This window comes from Solanum verrucosum, unplaced genomic scaffold (genome assembly GCF_900185275.1).
Source record: "Solanum verrucosum unplaced genomic scaffold, falcon-dt-bn FXZP01000182.1, whole genome shotgun sequence".
In the NCBI taxonomy this organism is placed as follows: domain Eukaryota; kingdom Viridiplantae; phylum Streptophyta; class Magnoliopsida; order Solanales; family Solanaceae; genus Solanum; species Solanum verrucosum.
The window spans coordinates 3,413,857-3,429,274 of record NW_026020378.1 but is presented as its reverse complement, the minus strand read 5'-3'; the positions used below and the strand labels follow the sequence as shown (position 1 = coordinate 3,429,274).

The 15,418-nt window shown below is 39.4% G+C and overlaps 1 protein-coding gene across 1 annotated transcript in view; it reads left to right on the top strand.

Annotated features, from left to right (window-relative positions):
* The window catches only part of LOC125838691 (casein kinase 1-like protein 3), a 509,325-nt gene extending 501,655 nt beyond the window's left edge, over positions 1 to 7,670 (top strand). Inside the window, exon 15 of the mRNA XM_049517730.1 lies at positions 7,660 to 7,670. The gene's annotated coding sequence lies outside the window, so the exon portion shown is untranslated. The remainder of the gene's footprint in view (positions 1 to 7,659) is intronic.
* Positions 7,671 to 15,418: the final 7,748 nt, after the last annotated feature.

Below are 15,418 nucleotides of genomic sequence, written 5' to 3'. Positions count from 1 at the left end.
ATGATGGATTCCGGTACTCCAAACCTACATATTAGATTGTTGCGAACGAAATCAGCTACAACTTTCTTGGTTACTGACTTATACGAAGATGCTTCTACCGACTTGGTAAAATAGTCAATAGCAACCAAAATGAATCTGTGTCTGTTAGAGGCAGTTGGCTCTATTGGACCAATGACATCCATGCCCCAAGTTACAAATGGCCAAGGTGAACTCATAACATTAAGTTCATGATGTGGGACTCGAATTAAATCTCCATGCACTTGACATTTATGACATTTCTGCACAAACTTACAACAATCATGTTCCATAGTCATCCAAAAATAGCCGGCCTGGAGGATCTTCCTCGCCAAAGTGAGCCCATTCATGTGAGTACCACAAATTCCGGCGTGTATTTGTTCCAGAAGCTTTGCAGCTTCACTAGCATCAACACATCTGAGAAGACCTAAATCTGGAGTCCTCTTATAAAGGATTTCCCCACTTGCAAATAAATTGGGGGCCATGCGACGTATCGACTTCTTCTGGTTGAACGTTGCATTTTCAGGATAAGTCTCGTCCTCTAAATACTTCTTCATGTCAAAATACCAAGGCAAACCATCTGGTTCTGCTTCAATATGTGAACAATGAACATGCTGTTCTTTTATCTCTATATCCACTGGATCAATATAACTTGTATCTGGATGTTTAATCATCGAGGCAATGGTGGCGAGAGCATCGTCCAACTCATTCTGTGTCCTGTGAGTGTGTCTGAACTAAATCTCGCAAAATCTCTTGAACAACTTCTTATATACTGCACATACGGCGTGATCTTTGGGTTCTTCACGGCCCATTTTCCTTGGACCTGGTGAATTAGAAAATCTGAATCTCCAATGACCAACAACTCATGAACATTCATGTCGATGGCCATCTTCAAACCAATGATATAAACTTCGTATTCTGCCATATTGTTTGTGCAATCAAATCGGAGTTTAGCTACCATAGGATAGTGTTGAACGGTTTCTGACACCAAGACCGCTCCGACACCCTTCCTTTGGTGGCTCCATCAAAGAACACTCTCCAACCAGGGTATGCTTTAGAAATATCTTCACCCACAAATGCGACCTCTTCATCAGGAAAATAAGTCTTGAGCGGTTCGTACTCTTCATCAACTGGATTCTCTGCAAGATGATCAGCCAAGGCTTGTGCCTTTATCGCCTTCTGGGTCACAAACATAATATCAAACTCACTCAAAAGCATTTGCCATTTAGCCAACTTCCCGGTCAGCATTGCTTACTGGAAAATATAATTAAACGGGTCCATCTTGGAAATAAGGTATTTGGTATAAGAAGACAAATAATGTCTTTGCTTCTGAGCAATCCAAGTCAAAGCACAACATGTCCTCTCCAACAGGGTGTAATGAGCCTCATATGGAGTGAATTTCTTGCTCAAGTAATAAATGCCCGTTCCTTCTTCCCAGTCTCATCATGTTGACCAAGCACGCATCCAAATGTGTTATCCGAGACACAAAGATACATTAATAATGGACTTCCTTCCCGTGAAGGAACCAATACCGGTGGATTGGATAAATAGTTCTTGATGGCATAAAAAGCAGTTTGACATTCTCCTTTCCACTTGGTCAAAATATCTTTTTTCAACAACTTGAAGATTGGATCACACACCACGGTGGACGGAGCGGAGCTATAAATCGACTGATGTAGTTCAATCTTCCCAGAAAACTCATCACCTCTTTCTTAGTCTTCGAAAGAGGTAATTCCTGGATCGCCTTGATCTTGAAAGGGTCAAGTTCAATGCCCATCCTGCTGACTATGAATCCCAATAGCTTGCCAGCTGGCACTCCAAAAGCAAATTTGGCGGGATTTAACTTCAAATTGTATCGGCGTAGGCGATCAAAGAATTTCCTCAAGTGAGTCAAATGATACGAATTCTCGCGGGACTTGATTATGACATCATCTACATACACCTCGATCTCATTGTGAATAATATCGTGAAAGATGGTCGCCATAGCCCTCATGTAAGTAGCACCTACGTTCTTGAGACCAAAAGACATCACCCGATAATGATATACACCCAGGGCGTGATGAAAACTGTCTTTTCTCCACCTTCCTCATCCATCAGGATCTGGTGATAGCCCGCATAACAATCCACAAACGACTGCATCTCATGCTTAGAACAAATGTCAATGAGAATGTGAATGTTTGGCAATGAAAAATTATCTTTCGAGCTAGCTTTGTTGAGATCTCTATAGTCAACACAAATTTTGATTTTTTCGTCTTTCTTAGCAACTAGGACAACGTTGGCTAACCAAGTCGGATATTGTGTCACTTCCACTACTTGCGACTCGATCTGTTTGGTGATTTCCTCTTTGATCTTTAAACTCAACTCATGCTTGAACTTTTGAGTCTTTTGTTTTACTAGACTGAAATCTAGATTAATCGGCAACTTGTTGGACACCATATTCGTACTCGGCCCCGACATATCTTTGTAAGACCAGGAAAATACATCAATGTATTCTCTAAGCAAACGAACTAGGTCCCTTCTTTGAGCTTCGGTCAAATGGACACTAATTCTGACTTCTTTGACACACTCCTTATCTCCGACCTTCACAGTCTCGGTTTCTTTCAAATTTGGCTTTTGTTGATTCTTAAATTGTCGAAACTTTTCGGCAACATGTTCAGGTACCTCATTTTCTTCTTCACATTCCTCGCACTCATCATCACCTGCCTCATTTTGTTCACTCGGTTCATGACATGACATGATATTGGCAAGTTTTAAATTAATATTACTGAAATTATAAACAAACAAAGTTAGGAAAATAAAATAAAAATAGATAAGTAAACAAATTTTGATAAAAAAGGCTTTCATTTAAATTAAAAAACAAGAACAAATTTTGACCACGACCAAGGGCCATTTTGCCTTTTTAAACATCACAAGAGAATTTAAAAACTTCAAACAAATAAAAACTGCATAAAGGGTGGGTCTCGAGCCTCTTCCGGACTACCACCAATTTTAAAAGCAAACATAAGCACATGTCTTTTCTACCAAGCTGCACGGGAAATCAAGAGCGGTGTGGAGGTCCAATTTTTCAGTTACTCCTCAGGTTTAACATCACGGATGCTCGATGTCCCAGCCTCTTCCTCGATAAGCGCATCAATCTCCTAAAAAAGGCCCCAGATTCCTTCCCCGAGACCATCATCATTGACATATACTTGCACCGAGAATGATCGGTACAGATGAGGTATTGGCCTGGCCAATGCTTGATCAACACTCTTGTTCTTCATCTCTGCTTCTCCATCTGTTAGGACATACCCCAAACCAAACTTTGCTCCTTTGGCAGGAATTTGGATCGGCTTGACAATTCCTTGAAAGTGCTTCCCTAATTCAAAACCTGATTCGAAACTGCTCCGAAGCATAACAGTAGCAATCATCTTGTACACAGAAGGCATAGGAGGATGTGGAGCCAAGTCATCAACGGTGGCATTTACCAGCTCCATTGTGTAAAAATCGCAACCTCAAGAGACATCATCAACGATCGATGCATACCTGTTGGAATGGCTCTTTTCACCATAAATGACCAATTTCTGGTCCTTCTAAACAAATTTCATCAGTTGGTGAAGGGTAGATGGCACAACCCAGTCATATGGATAAACGGTCATCCTAGAAGCAAATTGTAACTGGTGTTGATATCCAACACCTGGTACTCCATGCTAGATTCCGCAGGACCCACCTGAATATCCAAGTTTACCACACCCAATGTGTCTTTCTGCACTCCATCAAAAGCCCTCACATTGACTTAGTTCTGGTGATGTTTACCCAAGTCGAATTTCATCTTCCTCAGAGTCGAAAGTGGGAAATATTAAGACCGGATCCGTCATCGACCAAGACGCGATTTATTATCTTATCTCAACACATAATGATGACAGGCAGAGCTTAGTTGTGCATTCTGCCTTCAAAGGGCAACTCTTTGTCATAAAAACTAATTCGATGTCCTCGGGTAACCTAGTTTATCATGGCAGCTAGATTGTCGTTGTTGGTGCCCACATGCACATAAGTGTCATCCATAGCCTTCTTCAGAGCCTGCATATGCAACTGTGAACTCATCAATGAAGCCCATACAAAAATTTGAGCCGGCGTGATTTCCAGATGCTTCACACTCGAATAATCTTTCGGCTGCATTTTTCTCCAGAACTCTTATGTTTCATCTTAGCTAATTTGCCTTTTAGGTTGGTCCTTCTTCTTCACTCCCTAGCCTAACTCTTCTAGCGTATAACACCTATCAAATCTGGTCATTTCCTGTGTAACAGTCGTTTCAATCACAAACTTTGGTCAGTCAAGAGTTTCTCGTGGCACCAAGGCAACAACCTTCTCGGGTGTCAGAATCACAAACTCCTTCTTCTCTCTAATGGTCAACGAAGGTACAGCCCTTGTCCAGTTCATCACGAGCAATCGAAACTATTGCCTTCGTCACGCACCAATCATCATCTGTCTCTATCATATTGATAGTAACGCCTCCATGATTTGGCAAAGGATTACTATTGACATTGGGCACGACTGTCTGAAGAGAGACCACGTTCTGGTCAATCAGGTCTTGGATTTTATGCTTCAGGTTGATACATTCCTCGGTATCATGTTTAACACCGTTGGAGTGGTATGCGCACCTCTAATCAGGTCTGTAAAACTTTGAGCTAGTGTCAACCTACTTGGGCCCCATTGGATGAGCGGGGTGAAAATTCTAGCAGGCTTCTTCTCAAATCTAGGACGGGGGGATTGTAATTTCCTTGTTGAGTAGGAGGCATTTGACGATAATTTGGAACATTTGGACAAGGGGATTGATATCTGGGATATGATTTGGTTTGGTAATTTGGTTGTGGAGCTTAGTAGTTCGGGGGGGGGGGGGGGGGGTACTTTGGTAAAGTGGAGCTGGGGTTTGGTACATTGGGGGAGGAGTTTGGTAATTTGTCTGAACGTTGGCATAGTTGGGGGTGGCGTTTCGGTAGTGATGGGATGGAGTCTGGTAAAGTGGAAGGGGAGTTTGGTAGATAAGAGGAAGAGTATTTTGATAACTGGGAGGAAGGGTATTTTAGTAACTGGAGGGAGGGGTATTTTGATAATCAGCTCGTGCATAACAATCCAGGTACGAACTATGGGAAGGTCGAGAACGAACTTGTTATGATAAGGGCTTCTTTGGGGTCTTCTTCCCCTCGTAAGAGATAGAAGACACATCTTCTCTTTTCTTCTTCAACAAACCTGAGGATCCGGGCGAGGCGGCAACACGGGCAATCTTTCCGATTTTTAATCCATCCTCGATAGTCTCACCTACTTTGACTATCTCAACAAACTTTGCTCCAATGAGCAACATGATTATATCATAATATTCGGGCTCTTGAACCCGCACAAATACTTCGACAATTTCCTTCTCAGACATAGGGGGCCGAACTCTAGCTGCCTCCTTTCTCCATCTGTATGCAAATTCTCTATAACTTTCATTTGATTTCTGCTTCATTTTTTCCAAGGAATAACGATCAGGAAGGACCTCCACATTGTAGGTGAATCTGGGCATTTTGAGGGGCGTAATAGTTTTGAGGGAAAGTCTGGGGGCTGGTATACTGATTTTGGTGATGGAGGAAAGTGTGCGGGTGGCTAACGTTTTGGGTTTGAGGGGGCGGACAAGCTTGGAGGTTGGCATTTTGAGGAGGGAGTGGCACTTGAGGGTTGGTACTTTGAGGAGGAGGTGGTGTTTGGTAAGAGTCGGAGGCATAATGGGGATTTTGGGTGGTTAAGTCGATGATTGAAGGATTCTGAGCGGGATTGGAGGGTGGGTTTTGGGCTTGTTCTGCGTTAGAAGGAGGAAAGTGAAGTGGAGGCCTTCCGTCTGCTGGAGCATTGAAAGCAAAACCCGAATTAGGCATATCTTGTCTTCTCTGCATTTCGACCCTTATTTCGGTGATCTGTTGCATCAATTGCATAATTAGTTCGTTCTGATCAGCAATGACGGGCTGAGCCACGATAATATCAGTAAGGCCGATCTCTTCATTGTTATCATCCATTGTTGACTTGCCCTTCCGAGAACTTTGACTGGGGAAGGAATCTGTAGGCCCTTTTGATCTTATAAAATAGGGATGTTCAGCCAGCTTATCAACACAGATCAGTTCTAACTACATGTAGAGGAAAACAACTCAAAGGCAAATATGTTAGTTTTAATTCAGGACAAATAATGCAAAATATCACATAGAGGGCATATAATCACATAAGAGTTGCTTTGTTTGAGGATATGTTAACCCACGAATAATGGAGACTTATTTTTTGAACAAGCAGGAATTTGCTCCTTTTTATTTTGAGGTTGGTGACTCAGAAAGGTTAAATTGCGTTGAGCTAAGGTCTTCTTGCTGCATCTCTCGGCATCGAATTCAATGTTTCCTTGTAGAATGAAAGGGGGAAAAGAGAATTTCAAAAAGATAGGGACCGGGCCTTGAAAGGCTGCCTACGTAGTTCGAATACAAGAGGAGATTCTCATTTTCATTCATTCATTTCCTGAAGATTACAAGGAAAGTAAAAACATACAATAAAGCTCTTAAAAGATAGATGGTGCCTTCATCAAAGCTTCTTCTTCTGACTGCTGCATTAATCACGGGGGACAAACTCAACTTAAATCTTTCCCATGCTGATAAGGGATTCCATATCATAGTGAAACCCGAGGAACCTTCCAATGTTGTGATCTATGGCATCATGATAAGGGCAGGGTTTCCAAATTTTAATTCCAACGGGATCGATTGCTTTGCCATCCTTTCTGATAGAGGCCAAGACCCCTTTTTGAACCAACTGACTATAGATATCCAACAAAGTTTTCTTAAAAGGCGTGAAATAGTGACAATAGAACAAAGTGTGCTCAGTGATCGGCATACTGGCTCCGATTGGTCACAGGTAAGGACGGTGTTCTCACCCCACATATACGGGATCTTCCCAACATTGATCAGGTTGCGGATTGCTGCCTTAAGCTCCACACATTCTTCTATAGTGTGTCCTCTTTGGTTCGGGTGGTAGGCACACGTCTTTTGAGAGCTTTTATGCCCAAACCCAAAAGTGGTTCCTTCGAGAGGCTTCAACATGCGTGAAGCCTTAAGGTACTCGTAAATGAGAGCACACGACACGACTCTTACCCCCACGCTATGTGTCCGCTCATATGATGGGAGAGTGACCTTTTTGTTTCCTTCTTTCAGACGTCCTAGGAAGGGAGGCATATAGATGATTTCCTCATCGGTATCTTCTTCAATAGCTCCAGGGTGAGTGTCTTTGGGACCACTGTTGGCTTCTTGATTGAAGAGAGAGCATTTTTCGCGTACCTTCTGAAGCCTTATGGTTATGTCATTGTTGAAGACATCATGTTCCTTCCGCATAGCAACCGTCTCCGTGTTCATGATAGCATATCTTGTCATGTTAGCCGCTAACTCCGCGTCTAGTGCTGCACTTTTGGCTTGCTCAACTGCAGTTGCTAGTTCTACTTTTATTCTCCTTTCTCCCATTTCTCGAATCTCTTATTTGAATCGGCGCAATTTCATCCTTAAATTCTCCTCAGTCGTCTCCACCTCTACATTCTTGCCTTTTCCCATCTTAGCAACATTTTTACCTTTCCTGAGATGATAGAGTAATGTTTTTAAGATTTGGTAGTAGGATTTTATTTCTAGCTGAGAAACTCAAGACCCATGGAATTCTGGTTGGACATTTCGGTGGTGACTTGTATTTGGCATTGTAGTGATTTTATTTTTCAGAAAATATTTGACAAGGAGTGGGCTAAAAATGTCATCATTCAAAGCAACGTACCACATAAATAGTTAAAACACACAAGTAAACAAACAAAAATCGCGTCCTAAACATGCATGTGACCCTTTGAGCCAAGGGTAGGCCTAGCGAATTGAATGATGTATATGTATTTTAAAGCCAATTCATTATCCCCAAAATATTTCATTAATAACATTCAAAAATGGTTGACAAACATAAAATCAGGGAAAAGAGTTCGGAAAGTAAATTACAAAACAAAGTACAAATAAAGCAATCCCACGCAGGGGATGATAGCAAACTCCAAGCTTATCCTCATCCTTCACCAAGTCTGGTCCTCTTGGCTATGATGACCTCTTCCCGAATAGCATATATGTTCGCCCATAGGTGATTTCTAGCCAACCGAGCCCCTTCCTGGTGTCTGAACCTCTCTACTGACTGGATCTGCTGTTCCATGTTATCATTCAATTCTGACATGCATTGCCTTTCCTTTCGTAACTCTTGCTTCAACTGAGCTATGACCCTGGCGTCTTCTGAATGTCGATGTTGATGCTCCAACTCATTCCTATCAAATTTCTCTTGGAGTTGATAAAGTCGGATTTGATCATTGGCTCCAACATCTGCAATGCATACCCTTTGAGTTTTCCAACTCAGGACGAAACCTATTTGGCACCGGCTCACCCAATACCCTTCGAGTTTTCCATGAAACATCTTTTTAGTAAAAGCGACTTTGCCATTTTCATGATCCGTCACAAATCTTGTCATGTCTTCGATTTGAGAAAGCTTTTGTTTCCCTCCTAGTTGTCTAAGTACTCGAGAATGAGCATATGGCCGAGTTCCTCTCAACCCAACAAATATCAAGTTGGGGGGCTTTCCACTTCGGATCACCATTTGTTTTGTTACTACCAAGCATAGGATCGACCACTACACATTTTTCTCTCTCAGACCCTGAAGTCTCGGGTACCAAAATTCTTGGCCTCCAGTTCTGTTGAAATGATTACGTTGCACCCACCAATCGTGACTTTCGAGTCTGTTCGGTCTTTCCAAGGGATCTGGTTATGTCGGATTATGAGCTTTGATCAAGTGTCTCATCATCCACCATTGAAGTATTAGGTTGCACCCTTGAAAGAAACATGTGTTGCTTTTACATCTATCAAATGCCCTGTAAATGTCAGCAAGGATCATAGGAGCCAAATTGTAGTACTTTCTTGCAGACCCGAAGCCTACTCTATTAAAATTAGCATAAGTAACCATTACTACACTTGGGGAAACACCATTGTCCCAAGTAGGCATTTCGCAAAAGCGAAGGGGTGTGTTTCCTTCCATTTTCCTTCCAAGGCAAACTCTTCTTTGAACTTCTCGTAAGCTCTTGCGCGTCTAAATCGATAATACAACTTCCCTAGTGAAATATTTGACCCAGGAAGTCTGTCCATCCATTCAGCTTTGACGAGTGACAATTTTTTCTTGATTTCGGCAAAATCCCATATTTTTGGAAAGAGAAGATCGGTATCCGGTTGACGTTTCCTCTTGTTGCACATGCCCACACTCTCGTAACTAGCAAGAACTTCATCTATAGTCGGAGTCAACTCTACTTCCCCGAACCGAAATACCATGTTGTCGTTGTCCCAAAACTTCACCATCGTTCCATTCAAATCGGGATAAGCCACAATTTCCATTAATGACGAGAGATGACCTATGTGTCTTTGAACTTTCTTCTTGTCTTCCGCATTCATGAACTTCCACCAAACTTGGAGGTAAGAATGGGGTATGGTCACCATTCGGATCCTCAACGGCTCACATGTCGAATTTATCCTACAAGAAAAAGAGACAAGGTAAGTTACCCCCAATCCCATAGATAATTGATTTGTTTAAATCGACATATACACCCTTCAATTAAACACATAAGCATGATTGTCTTTTTATTGGCAAATGGGCCAAATAGACACAAGGTGGGCTTCTAATGGGCCCAACACGCCTTGGGTGTTGGGTCAACCTAGTTCAAAATGCACTAAAAATTGAGATTTGGTTTCGCTTTACGCTAGTTGACTAAGAGTGGGTTTTTTAACGACCGAGAACCCAAGTGGACAACTTAGGCTGAAATTCACGACAACCATTGGATGCATGACGTACCAATAAATTGTCGATCCTTCTGAAAAAAGGCCAAATCAAATCCATTTTTGACAAGAAAAGGGAAGGTGACATATTTCAAGACATAAACGAAATAAAGAAGCGGAATGGAGCATAACAAAGCGATATTGATAAGGCTGAAACCAACAAACCCCTTTATTCTATTCCAAATCTTAAAGCTACTAAAAGAATAAAAAATCATTGAGCTTGAAAACACTGAGAGAGTAGACATCGGAATCGAACAAATAATAAAGACATCTTTCCTGCCATTTTAACGGACACCAAATAAGAACAAGGAGCAACAAAGGCATTCTGAGCATAAACTATGCATAAAGACATGTTATGTGCCTCAACAGTTTCAACAACTGAAATATACCAACTCAAATCGAAGGACTGGTCATTAGCGCCAAAATAAACTAAGAAAGAGCATAGGCGTTCAAGCAAGAAAGAAAAAGCATCCAAATAAAGTTTTCAGTTCACAAAAAAACAGAACATCCAAATAACGAGTTAAAATCAAGAAGAATTTTACCTTTTCAGGGGCAGCGAAGTAGAGACCAAACGAGCAGAGGATCAACGAGCTTCCACAGACTCAAACACGAGTTCAATCTCAGCACCAGACTCGAAAAAAGATTTTCTCACGACTTAGGATTAGAGAAAATGTCTAAAATTTCTTGAGTATAAAAGTGATTGTTCCCAAAAAATTCAACCCTTTTTCTTGATTCTAATTTTTTTCCCAACATTTTTCCTTCTCCCCCTTACAATGAAGAAGAAGAGAATATATATATATGAGGAATCTAGGGTTTTCGATTTTAGGGGGAAGGGTGAAAATTCAGATGAGACAAGGCCCATTTCGAATTCAAAAACTCAAAAATCTTTCACCATTTTAGGGAGGACACATTTTTTTTGAAAAATTGCCCCATTCCGAAAGAGGAAATGGGGTAAGACGCGTGCATGTTGCCTGCTGTGATTCGTACAAGCTGAAAGGGACGTCAAGGATGAAGACAAGAAAAACACAGCGTACTACTCACAGTTGCTGCTGCTTTCCATGTATTTGTGAGTTGCTGCTGTGTATTGCTGTTTGAGAACGTTGGAGCTGAAACGTGAAGGTTCTGGGTTCTTTTTTATTGAAGGAAAAAGGAAGTGGGGTCGGGTCAGGGGTGGGCCGACTGCAGGAGTTGTTTGTTGCATGGTGTTAATGGTGTATTGTATTGTTAGGAGTTGTTGTGGGCAGTGTTGGTAACGTAAAAATTGGGCCTGAGGTCAGCTGGAAAAAGGGCCCAATACTAAGGTGTCCTAAAGGGGTTAAAAACGGTAAAAGAAGTTGCTAAATTTGTAATAGAGAAATGGCCACGTGAATTGCAGTTGTGGCCAATCAGAGTTTAGGATTTAACCAAATTGAGCTCGATCGACAAATATGGTAAAAATTTAAATAAAATGAATTAATATGATTAATTAGTGTGTTCCTTACTCTCTACGAAATAAAATAATTTACTTAACTTGTAAACTAATTATTCAAATTATAACCATAATTCAAACTAAACTAATTTAATAAAATACTTACTAAAATTAAAAAAAAATTGAGACGGTTTTCGAAATGTTTATAAAATATACTAATTATACATAAAATTATAATATATATATATATATATATATATATATATATATAAATTAAACTCATAAAAATGATAAAACTAATCAAAAATAACTCGAGCAATATTTTGAGCTTTATAAAACTAATTATTTCAAATCGTTTGGAAATCTAAGAAGCTCGGAAATCAATCATTATCGGGGAGGGCCAAAATTGGGTGTCAACACCACTACTCTAGACTGATTCTGCACAGAATCTAACACACGTGGTTGGGGACAATCTCTCCTCATATGCCCAGGTTCACCACAGTTGTAACACGTATGATCAAAAGATGGTCTATTGCCCGCCGAAGGCGAGACTCCTTGGCTATCCTGAAAATTATGAGATGGAATTTTCGAGTAACTACCTGCAGAGACGGGCATAGCGGACTGAATTGGCTTGGCTGCAAGCATTGTCCTTCCGGACCCCTTGGAATAAGAACCTTGAAAGTTACCAGAGTTCTTGACCCTTTTTGCCCATGCCTTATCTTGACCCTTCATTTTCTTAACATAGTCTATTACCTTATTGAAGCTCCTTCATGCAGAAGTCATATGAACAGATAATACTTGCAACTTAGAATTTAGTCCCCTAATAAAACATTAGATCCTCTCCACGACCGCGACCTCTCGCTGCAGATTCCTCAGCTGGAGCATTGACGGGAGCTACGGGCCTAATGCCATTGAATCTAGTATTAACCATCTGCGGACAGAAGAGTGAAGGAGGTTAGATACCAATTTGAATCGCTAGATACCAATTGGATTCAAGTCATAGCATGAAATGAGACAAGAGAAAACAGAGAGAATTCCTAAAGTCCTATAGTCTCTCGAAGAAAAGTAAAGGCGTCCCCATACCGTTTCACAAGACTCTACTAGACTTGTTTTGGTACATCGAGATCAACGAACCTAGGCTCTGATACCAACTTTGTCACGACCTCGACCATTGTGATTGGCACCCACACTAACTCTCTGGTGGGAGAACCACTACTACAACCCAAACCAATCAACTAATCTAAAAATTAAGGCATTTTAAGGATGCAAACAAGTTAAATACTAAGGAAAGAAATAAGGAGTTCCCATAAGCTCCAACAAAGTCTAACAACGAACTAAACAATGCGAAAGAAATAACCTAAAACCTGAAAGTCAATGTACCAAAACATCTAAAGTTCAACAAGTCTAAACAAAAAGGGATGCAACCCCAATCTAATGAACTAATCAACTAACTAGAACATAGTCTAAGTCTGGAAATGGTAGACATACACGAAAGAGAACCCATGGCAGCCCGAAAGAATTGGCTCACCCTTGAATTCGAATGATCATTGATCTCCTAAGCGAGGTATGTCAGTAGCCGCTTGAAGATGTCATGTACTCAACAAAAATAAGACCAAGTGTAGTATCAGTACACAACCACAGTGTACTGGTAGGATCACACGGCTATCCCACTAAGTGCAACATACATAAGTCAAACAACAATATAATCACATGCATATATTGAACATTTACAATGTCATCAACATTTATGAACAACGAACAACTTCACATGTCTCAAAATACACAATTATGACAAGTCATTGGTCCTCTCATGGAACACAAACCCAAAGAGTTAGCATACCAGAACGTGGTACCTGATCCAATGATTATACCGGAACGTGGCAACCGATCCATTCAACACACCACAATCACAATCACAAGTATATCCTCAAGATCATACTTTTAAGTCATGATTTCATGGTAACCATCATTCATCTATCTCATTTACAACAAGTGTGATCAATAATACAACTTTCGAATACATGCAAGTATCATAATGAAGCAAAAACAAACATACCTCACACAATCATAGAATCACAACCATCACCTACCTTGAAACAAGCTTGAAACCCTAAGAAACTTGATCCTTCCCTTTTTGGATTCGTCCCCCTTGTTCTTGGTCTACTAACAATCATAATAACACGGGAATCAATAAACAATCACTAATTACCCGAATTACTAACAACTCTAACAACCCTAAATCATACTCATGATCCCAAGTATCCAAAATAGGGCTTTTTACACCATGGTTTCAAATTCACCCCCCCCCCCCCATCGATAATTACCTATTCTATTACGTTCTACGGATCAAAAAATGAATTCGGGGAGTGAAAAGCTACCTTTAGCTTCAAAAATGTTGGAAAACTGTTAGGAGTCGCATGGGGTTTGTTCTTTAGCTCAAAAAATCAAAAAGTGCAGAATGAGATCGTTTAGGGGTTTATTTACCACTTTAAGTCGCGTCGAACCCGCCATAGCGGCCCTCACCCCGCTGTAGCGGCCCCGCCAGAGCGGCTTGCACGAACCAGTGAGCTATTTAAAGAATTCCAAAATCCTCATTTCACAACACACCTCTAACCAACGACACTCAGAAAATACCCTTCACGCTAAGATCGATTTCGAGAGTTCTACTCGCCCGAATTCAATTTTGTAAAGTCGTACGGATTCCTTAACGAGTTATCTAACCACTCATGTAACCAAGATTATAAATAAATCACGCAATTGTTACCAGATTTTCCTACACCTTAAAGACTCCGATTTCGTCCAAATCTGGACAAGGTTGGGAAAATCCAAATACTACGAAAAAGTTTTTCGGTCCCAAATTTTCCCCCGTTGGCATTTCTATAACGACGAAAATAGGTCGTTAAAAAATAACACATGTTACTTCTTTTGTCCCATTTTATGTGACACAGATAGATTAATTTTATGAATCAATTGAAATTTTTATAAGCAATCGATTTTTTTATATGTTTTTTTGAAAAATATTTTAAGTTGTCAATTATCATTATTTATAGTATTTTTTACGCAATCGTTAAATATATAAAAAAAAAAAAAAAATAAGACAAACAAATTAAAGAAAAAATTAGGCAAATGTATATGTAAGTGTGGAACCACACAAGTGAAGCAGGCATGTTGACCGTCACCTATGCGGTTATCCACAATATATATATATATATATATATATATCTTTTTTTGACATTTTTTTCAACTGTTTTATTTCATGCAAAATCATATTCTTAACTCATACCTTTTCGATAGCCGAAAAAAGTGAAAAAATGTCGAAAGATTTTAGGAGAGGAAATTTTTGAAGGAGAGAATCAGGATTCTAAATCCTATGTTTACTCAATATTTATGGATAATGAAATGCTATTTCTTAAGCCGAAAATTAAAAGTAAAATATAATAATCATTATTTTGCTAATTTTTCAGAATATAGCTTATTTATGTGCCAATATGATTCCTCTGTTGGTACACTCTGCTAATTATGTATGTGTTTTTCTAGAAGAATTTGTGTAGACCTTTATTATGATAAAAAATATAAAAAAAATTAGAGTATACGTAGAAGTTTAGATATGAATTTGTAATATTTGAAAAAACAAATAGAAATTGAAGTTATTTTACAAATGAGTGTTTGAAAATTGAAGGTATAATAGGAACATATATTTTGTTTGAAAAGATACTATTTTTTTGTGAAATGATTTCTTTTTCTTTTTACTTAAATTTGAGAAATCTCAACTTAGCTAAAATAAAAATTAACTAGAGTATATAACTAAATAGTAATTTATTCTTATTTAAAAAAAAAAAAAAAAAAAAAAGAGCAAAAGATTTGTATGTCTAAACAAAGAGTAAACTCCTATTTGATCATAGATTTTGAAGTCAAATTTGAAAATCTGAGTTTTGAAGTTGTAATTTTTTAATTTTGATGTATTTGGACTAGAGATGAATATGATGTGATATGGTATAATTTTTGAAAATTTGATTTGGTAATTGTGATTTTTATTTTTAAAAATACTAATCCATTACGTTAATTTGGCATGGTTTGATATAATTAAGTTTAATTTCGAGATTTTGATGTATGATAAATCAATAATCAT